Source organism: Macadamia integrifolia, chromosome 5 (assembly GCF_013358625.1).
Source record: "Macadamia integrifolia cultivar HAES 741 chromosome 5, SCU_Mint_v3, whole genome shotgun sequence".
NCBI lineage: Eukaryota > Viridiplantae > Streptophyta > Magnoliopsida > Proteales > Proteaceae > Macadamia > Macadamia integrifolia.
Genome location: NC_056561.1, coordinates 14,877,799 through 14,887,107, shown reverse-complemented (window position 1 = coordinate 14,887,107; position 9,309 = coordinate 14,877,799). Strand labels below are relative to the sequence as shown.

At 38.6% G+C, this 9,309-nt stretch overlaps 1 protein-coding gene across 1 annotated transcript in view; it reads left to right on the top strand.

Annotated features, from left to right (window-relative positions):
• The window catches only part of LOC122079807 (dnaJ homolog subfamily C member 16), a 64,022-nt gene that overhangs the window by 30,564 nt on the left and 24,149 nt on the right, over nt 1–9,309 (top strand). The window lies entirely within an intron of this gene.

Below are 9,309 nucleotides of genomic sequence, written 5' to 3'. Positions count from 1 at the left end.
ATTTTGTAATTTAAGAGTTTTTGCTTTCTTAACAGATATCTCTGCAAAAAAAATTCTTCTCGGGCAACTGAATTTTCTTTCTACACAATTTTTCTTTCAGTGGCCAGTGTTTTTTTGTTTAATGTATTTGAAGCCTCATAAGTGAATATAGAATTGGACATCTTTTTTACATTGTCATGCTTATATGACTCAACTATTGAACTTTTCTTATTATATAATCTCTAACGGTCATAATGAAAAAATCCTAGTATATTTCTCTTATCATTTTCGACCGAAATCTCGTTGTGAAATATTCCGGTGTCAACCTTGGTCGAAATGAAACTGCATGCTTTTCTATAGACATGCAATGTTTCGACTGAAATTTTCAAGTTTCAGTCAAAATTTCGTACTGTTTCAGCATTTCGGTTTGGTACCACCAAACGATACATTCATTTGATTTAAATACCAAATCTGTTGAAATGGATCGCTGTTTCGATCCATTTCGATATATTTCAATTGGGCTAGATTTCTTCGAGATTCACAGTTTGAGGTATAACATTTTTTCTCATTAATTTTTGCGTAAGGATAGGAAGATGTAGTGGTTAGGCTTCAATTTTGTATATGATAGATATCATAGGCTGATCTACGAATTCACAAATTCGGATTTAATTTTCTGTTTTTAAATTATCTTAAAAACTTTTTCTAGTTTACAAATTGATTTCTTGCAACCAAATTTTGAAAATATAGAGTTAATACTTAGTAATTGACTGTTCATTGTGGAGTTATAGTGTAACACTTGTACATGTATGATGTATTTGTAGTTGTAAGTTGTAATATTTTGACATTAAATAATATTAAAAATTTTTTCTTCATTTGTAAATTGCAATTGGATAGTTTAGTTATTTTACGAAATATTTTGTTTCACCCCAAGGTCGAAACCTTGGTTGAAACTGACTTCTTGTCAAATAATAATGTAGAAAGTATGAATCCAGAAAATTTCCTCTTATTTTAATTGAAAGGGATATTTTTTTAGACAACTAAAACTATCAGTCTGAATGAAACCATAGCAGGCCAACATAGAACTAATGTAACTGGAGAAAAAGGAAAAAAGAAGGAAATACTTTGTTAGTTGGAAGAAGAGACATTCATTCTCTAATTTTAGGTCTTAATCGGTTTGAGATAAATGAATTAATTACAGTACGGTTTTAAACATGTAACTGTCTCCCCCCCCTCCCCCCAGAATAACCTTCAGACAAACAGATTTAAAAGTAAATAAAAGAAAATAACCAGCAGGAAATAGTGATTAGTCACAAAATGGTTTAAAAAATTTGTCATTTAATCATCTGCTAAAAAACTAACTTTTAATCTTGCAGTTTGAGAAATTCATTAACAGCCATAGTTCCAGGTTTCGACCAGGCTTGAAACTGAAATATTTTGTGAAACCACGAAATTTCGGTTGAAATCTAAAAGGTTCAGTTGGTCGGTTTCAAGTGAGGTTTCTAAGCCAAATAGCCAAATTAGTTCCCAAGACTTCTAGGTAACCCTATTTTACGCCCTCTAAATATAGTGGAACTGCTAGATTTAATGAAACACAACCAAGTTGGTAATATATATGATGTAGATAGGGCTGTCAGAAGGAGGGCACAAACTGATCAATTCTTGGTTCAGTTCTGTCCCAATTTTGGACCTTGTTTGACTCCATCAAACCAGCTGTTTGGCAGCCTTGCCCCTTTCATCGATCCAGCAGATTAAGCCTCTATTTTGTTTTCAAGTGAACTTCTAGAAGCCCAGTCAGTTCAGCCATCGATGGGGGCAGCAACAGCTGTTAGAATCTTCAAGAAAATCACTACCAATTTCAGTTTGAGTGCTGTTTTGTGTTATTTATGTCTTAATCCGCACGCAAGAAGAATCCCAGGAAAAGGTTCTAGAAGATCCAAAATCCTTGCTACCTATCTCAGCATTGGACTGCTATCTTGTTTTATCATGAAGATACAACTGGAGGAAGAAAAAGAAAGTTACTGTTCGCGTGAACAGTAACCAGCCCATTATCTTCATGGATTTTTTACCTTTTTTGTGTTTAGAGTTTTTGTTAGACAAATAATTAGTTTAGGCTGTTCGTTAGTTTATGTTTTTATATTTGCTTGGTTAACAAGTAGTTTATTGTTAGGAATGTCTATGTTAAGCTGAACTCACTCCTTTATAAAGTGCTGCTGTAATCTATTAGAGAAGTTAATGAGTATTTGTTTATGAAAGATGGCTTATGCTGTTTGCTGTGAGATGCAGTTGGGTGAGGCCCTAGGTGAGATGCCTAAATTTGAGGAGTGAGATGCCCAAAACTCATCTTTCTTCCCCTTTTTCAACCGCTCCATCGAATTCCTTTCTCCTTTTATTTTTCCTTTATTTGTGAGTGCTGAACATCATCATCAGAATTACAAAACCATCTCGCAAGATTGAAGTACTGAGATCAATCTACAGCCAGAATCGACTCAGATCTGTTAGGGTTTTGATGTGCCAATCGAGACCTCCTATCTCCCAGACCAGAGATCATCTTCAGGCCCTTGTTTGAGGGTTGATTAGGAGCACCAAGAGGGGAACTCGACCCAGGTCTTGAGGCCTAGAGAGGCCTGTAGCTGCTGTAAGTCAAAATCTCCCTTTTCAGCCCTAAAACTGCACTAATCCTGTTTGGGTCATAACTTCTCAGCCAACCAGTGAAAAGGGCTGATCTTTGGGGGTTTTGTTGGATCCTATAAGAAAGCCAATCGACCAGAAGAGCATGTCCACCTGAGGTGCGTGAGGATAACTTTTGCAATCTTCCTATTTGACCTACTTGGTGACCTGCGGCTAGGCTATTGCTGTCCTGTATTTACTGTACTGTTGGGAGGTATTAATATCAAGTAGAGATTATTTGAGCATTGTTTGAGGATCCTAACTGGGGTTGGGTAGTTCCTTCCTACCCTTACATTAATATGTTGTACACTGCTGTATACATTCTCTAATATGGCCTTTTCCACACAAAATATAGTGCTAGAGTAGATATAATTCAATTAAAACGATCAAAATATGTATTAGGAATCTTCCATAAATGCAAATAATTGTCGCTTCCAATGAGTTCCACTACTGCCCAACAACTTGTTCCACGCTTTTATGGGATTGATTTGGCAAAAAATCACAAAAACCTAAGTTTTCCTATAGCCCTTTCTTTGGAAACCAGTGAATTGAATTTCAACCCATTTCATTCGAGACTTGACATTAAGAAATGTCGAAAAGATACCAAAACAATACATTTCGTCGCAATTGCGAAATTCGACCAGAATATTGTATAACTTGTATATATTTTGCAAAATTTAGGCAAAACTTTGAACTATGTTAACAACTACTCATGATCATTAACACGTAATAAAATTCTTTAAAAAACATAATTGACCATCAAAGCTCTTTTGTCAAAAACAACAGCTAAAAAATTTAACAAACGAAACGTATTAATTTTTTTTTTCCTTTTTGGGAGTGGGGTTGGTTGGAGGAGTGATTGCCTTATTTATGGTGTATCTCATCATTGTTGGTCATGATTTTGGGATTCTCTGACTCATTTATTGACCGCTGCCGATGCAACTTATTTTTTTCTTTATTCTATGGTGCAATGAGAATATTGTTGATGGATACATTTACGTTTTCCTTCCCAAAAAGTTTGAGCTTTTAAGTGAAATAGTAGCGAACATGGTATCAGAGCAAGGAGGTCAAGTGTTCGACTCTTGGGAAGTGCATCGGAAGAGTTTTCCCAACATTTCTTGCGTGAGCTCCACATGCAATGACCATGAGATCTTGGCGTGTACTTGTGGGGGAGTATTGATGTATAAATTTAGTTGATAAGTAAAGATTAGGAGTGATTTGGCGTGTCCATGACTGACAAAGGCCCTCTTTATTTATAGATGACAAATAATACGAATAAGGTACACTCATTAACACATGTAAATGATTTAGGTGAGGATGACTCATCCTTATCCTAACTTGCACACGTGATACATTGAACTTGGACACACACATTAACAGTTGTAATCCTTATCCGTAACACTCCCCCTCAAGTTGGTGCATAGATGTCCCGTGTGCACAACTTGAATATGATAGGGTGAAATGACTTTGAAGTCAACTCTTTGGTGAAGATATCAGCTACTTGGTTCTCGGGAGTGACAAATGGGATGTTGAGCCTTGTTCAAGCTTCTCTTTGATGAAGTGTATAAATCTCAATGTGCTTGATTCTGTCATGTTGAAGCGGATTATGGGCTATACTAATTGCTGCCTTATTGTCGTAGTATAGCCTCGTAGGTCCTTCAAATATCGCTCCCTAATCATCTAGTAGTGTTTTCAACCAAATAAGCTCACATACACCTTATGCCATTGTGCAATATTCTGTTTCTGCGTTGGATCGGGATACTATTGGTTGCTTCACCATGTAAGCAGATTATCTCCAAGGAATGTGCAATACCCGGAAGTGGAGCGTAATCATCAATAGAACTAGCCCAATCAGCATCAGTAATGTACTCAAGTTTCAGATTGTTGGAAAATAGAAGACCTTTTGCTGGCGCTGATTTCAAATATCACAGATTCCTATAAACGACCTCAAGATGCACTTTTTGGATCATGGAGGAACCGACTAACAACCCCTACAACATACGAATATTTGGTGGTTGTGAAAGGTGTATCAGTCTTCTTACAAGGTGCTATTATCTCTCCTTATCCATTGAATCTCCCATTGTGCAATTGAGTTGGTGGTTGACCTCTATAAGAGAATCTGAAAGCTTAAATCCAAGTATACCTGTCTCACTAAAGAGGTCTAGGACATACTTTATTTGGGAAATGAAGATTCCCTTACTACTTTGGGCTACTTCAATCCCAAGGAAGTATTTGAGCGGTCATAGATCCTTGGTTTCGAACTCTAAGGCCAATTGAGCTTTTAACGAGGAGATTTCCATGTCATCATTGCTTGTGATTACAATATCGTCAACGTAGACGATAAGTGCAGTAACTTTGTCACCCTTGTGTCTGAGAAACAAGGTGTGATCAACATGACTTTGTGATGTAGATGCACAACCATGGACCCATCCAAACCCATATGGGTATCCAGACAGAGATGAACCGGATCCAATTTGGGTCTTTGACCAGTAGGATCTTTTAGGATTTTATTTCTATCCTCATGCTTTCTTTTATTTTTGGTAACTTAAGTAGGTGATAGCTACTAGTATTTAGTTTCCAATTAATTTGAATTTCCAAATTAGAGTAGGTTCTCATATTGGAGTTCTTTTACTATTTATGCCCTGTAACCGATTGAGTAATTAGAGATTGAATGATGAATTGAGTTTCAATGTTTGAGAGCCTGAGGGCTGTGTGTGTGTGATTCTTCTTCCCCCCTTTCTTTGTGCGATTTTTCCCTCTCCCCTACGACTCTGAGACCAATCTCAGGGATTTCTGCCTACTCCTACCGGCCCTCCATCAACTTGGTATCAGAGCCGAAGGATTCCCATTCCTCCCCTCCTTCTCTCTTCTTCCCTTCCCATTCTCTGTTCTGGTTTCTACCGAGACTTAGAAAAAAAAAAAAAAATAAAAAAAAATCTCTGATCAAAACACAGAATTGAGCCCCCTCCTCTTTAGGGTTCTGCTAGAGCAATAGAAAAGGAAAAAGAAGAAGAAGAAGAGAGAGTAAACAGAGAAGCCGAGCTAGACCCAGAACCAGACCCTCCATTGACTTCTTAGTCGAAACCCTCTATAGGGTTCCAACAGTAGAAAAAAAATCCCTTTCTCCTTGGTTTCCTATTGAAGCCCAATCCCACATGTAGCTATCAATCGAACTCTTCCCTCCTCGGGTTTCGTCAGCAGCAGCAAAAAAAAAAAGAAAAAAAAAATTCCCTTCGTTTCCTATAGCAAAACCCCATCGTCCTCCCCTGTCGCTAACCACTTTAATCAACCCATATCCTCTTTTTTGGGTTTTTTCCAATAGTGACAAAGAGAAAAAGAAAAGTTAAAGAGAGAAACGAGAGAGCTTGAATCAGAACAGAAAGAAGAAGAGAAGAAAGAGACACAGAGAACCAGAAAACAAATAGAAAAAAAATTTACGTACCTGGTTTTCCCTATGTTCTGCCCTCCCACCATGGGTCGCCTCTTCAATCGGAGTCATAACTCTCTTCCAGGTAGTCGACCCCCCTCCTCTATGAAACCTAGCTTCCTCTTGCTGGTTTCTTCTTCGCTGATTCCATGGAAGAGATTATCTCTTTCCTTTTTCAGTATTGAACCCCACCCCACCCCACGATTCTTATTCTTCTTATTGCCATTTTCTTTAAATTTTTCCCTTTTCCCAAATCTTTTGCCATTAACCCTTTGTTGTAAGTGTTCTCTTGCTATAGTGGGTCCATAGTGATTCTAAATAGCAAATCTAGCCAATGGATCTCGATCTTTTATTGGATATCCGTTAACAAATGCAATTGATAAGAGAGACGCTCGATGAGGTTCAACGACATTGCACGGACATAAACGCCTAAGCACACTCTACCTTCAACTATGTGATCTCAGCTATTGAGCAACAGGTAGACAATCCAGAAGATGAGTTATCAATGGTGGAAGATGAGATGGCATCGTTGGAAATTGAGGATCAACTTGTGGAAAAATTTAAATCGGTTGAACTCTTCAGTGAACCGATTAATTTTATTTTCTCGAGTCACTACTTCAACAATGAACTTCGGGTTGTGGATTTCATAGCATTCGATCATGAGTCGATAGTGACTTCATACGGGCAAGGATGGATGCTGATCGATTGGTGTTGATTCTCCCGTTCTACAAAACTCGTGGACAAGTTTTTCTCAACATCGGGGGAGTTGATGTAGATGCACACCCATGGACCGATCCAAACCCTTATAGGTATCCAGACAGAGATGAACCAGATCCAATTTGGGTGTTTGACTTTGACCAGTAGGATCTTTTATGATTTTATTTCTATTCTTATGCATTTTTTATTTATTTTTGGTAACTGAAGTAGGTGATAGCCACTAGGAATTAGTTTCCAATTAATTTGAGTTTCCAAATTAGAGTAGGTTTCCTTTCATATTGGATTTCTTTTACTATTTATGGTGTGGAACCGATTGAGTTGTTAGAGATTGAATGATGAATTGAGTTTGAATGTTTGAGAGCCTAAGGGCTATGTGTGATTCTTCTTCCCCCCCCCCCTTTTCTTTGTGCCATTTCTTCCTCTCCCCTGCAACTTTGAGACCCATCTCAGGGATTTCTACCCTACTCCTACCGGCCCTCCATCACTTTGCCTGTAGCCAAACTTATACATAACCTTTTGGAACTGGTCGAACCAGGCCCGAGGTGATTGCTTGAGGACATAAAGAGATTTTCATAGCCAACACACCTTCCCAATTGTGGATGATGATGCAAAACATGGAGGAATATCCATGTATACTTCCTTAAGATCACCCCATTAAGGAAGGCATTTTTTTACGTCTAGTGGGTGAGCCTATGGTGCAACGTTAAGTTACACTATTGCAACATGTTGTTCGCAGATTTGAACTTGGAAATGGCCTCTCCTGCGAAGCAGGGAGTAAGGCTATGTACATTTGGCCCTCCTAGACCCTACACTAGCAAGAGCCTCGTGCATTGGGTTGCTCTTTCTTTTTTTAAGTTGAAGATTCCATCTAAGGATTGCTACACACGATAGCAATGCTCGAACATAATTCATCCTTGCAACAGTGTAATCGTAATCAATGCCATATGTCTGTGTAATTCCCTTGACAACCAGTCTTGTCTTGTATCTCTCAATGGTTCAATCTGTCTTTTGCTTTACAGTGAACACCATAGTTATCAAGGCAACAACGCGACCAACGGGATTGGGGATAGGAAAAATCCAAGGCTATGCTTAGGCGACTAGGGTGCTAGCACAAGCTGAGCATCGCCTAGGCACCACCTTGATAACTATGGTGAACACCTATTTACACCCTATAGGTCTCTACCCTTCAGGACGGGGAACAAGCTCCCAAGTATCATTTTTCTCCAAGGTTTGCATTTCTTCTACCATAACACCTTCCATTTAGGTATGTGGTAACTTCTTTCTGCCCTACAGGATACACAAGTGTTGGGTACATGTTCTAACTCCTTATCTAATAGAAATAGGAAGATCATCATCAGATGGAGGGGAGTTACTTTATGCAGCTAGTTCAGAAGGCGGAGTTGTTTAGGAGGTGTAGATGGATGTGGTAGATTGGAGATAGGCTTTTCCTTTCTTCTGGAATAAGTAAGCAGATCCTTTTTCTCCAACATAGTAGAGGGTTCACCTGGAACCATTTTTGTTGCCTCCCCCTAAATTCGAATTGTATCAATAACAAAGGGACTCGGAGGAATCTCACCAGACGAAATATCTTCCTCTACTCTCTCCCCTGAAGAGATGACTAATAGTAAGGCTCATGTTAATGAAAGGTCACACCATGGTAACGAAGAGTTTATGGGTAGGGGGATGATAGTACTTGTATCCGTCTTGAGAAGTAGAGTAACCAAGAATGAGACATTTGAAAGCCCGGGATCCATTTGGATCGAGTGGGGGAGGAATTGTGAGAAAATAAAACGCAGCCGAAGACATGGGGAGGTAGATGAGAGGCAAGGGTAGGGTCCAGGAGTTGGATGGCTGATGATTCAAGGTCAAGGACACCAGAGGGTACTTGGTTTATTAGGAAAGCAACAGTAAAAAATGCATTGCCCCAATAAAATTTTGGAACATGAGTGGTAAACGTCAATCATCGGGTGACCTCAAGAAGATGGTGGTTCTTTCTCTCTGGGATACCATTTTGCTCAAGAGTTCGAACACAAGAGGGTTGGGACAAGATGCCATATTGTCAAGATACTGAAGGAACTGACTACCAATATACTTTGTTCCATTATCTCTCCGTAAGACTGTGACTTTGGTATAGAACTGTGTTTGAATCATTGTTTGAAAGACCCAGAAACAAGAAAAGCTTCTGTCTTAGTTCGTTGTAGACAGACCAAAGATAGACGAGTGCAGTTATCAATAAAGGTGATAAACCATTTGAAGCCCCCTCAGGTAATAGTGCGAGATGGACCCCATAAGTCAGAGTGTATAGTAGAAAAGGGCACTATACTTTTATTATTAATAGTAGGGTAGGGGACTCAAGAGTGCTTTGTGAGTTGCAAATGTTGCAAGTAAATTTGACCACAATACAATGCTTTATTAAAGAATTTTCTTTCTGTCAGTGAATAATTTGTCCAATCCGTGGATCTGACTCAAATGGATGATTCATGAGTAATCTGATTTCTAATCATAGAATTTTTATTATT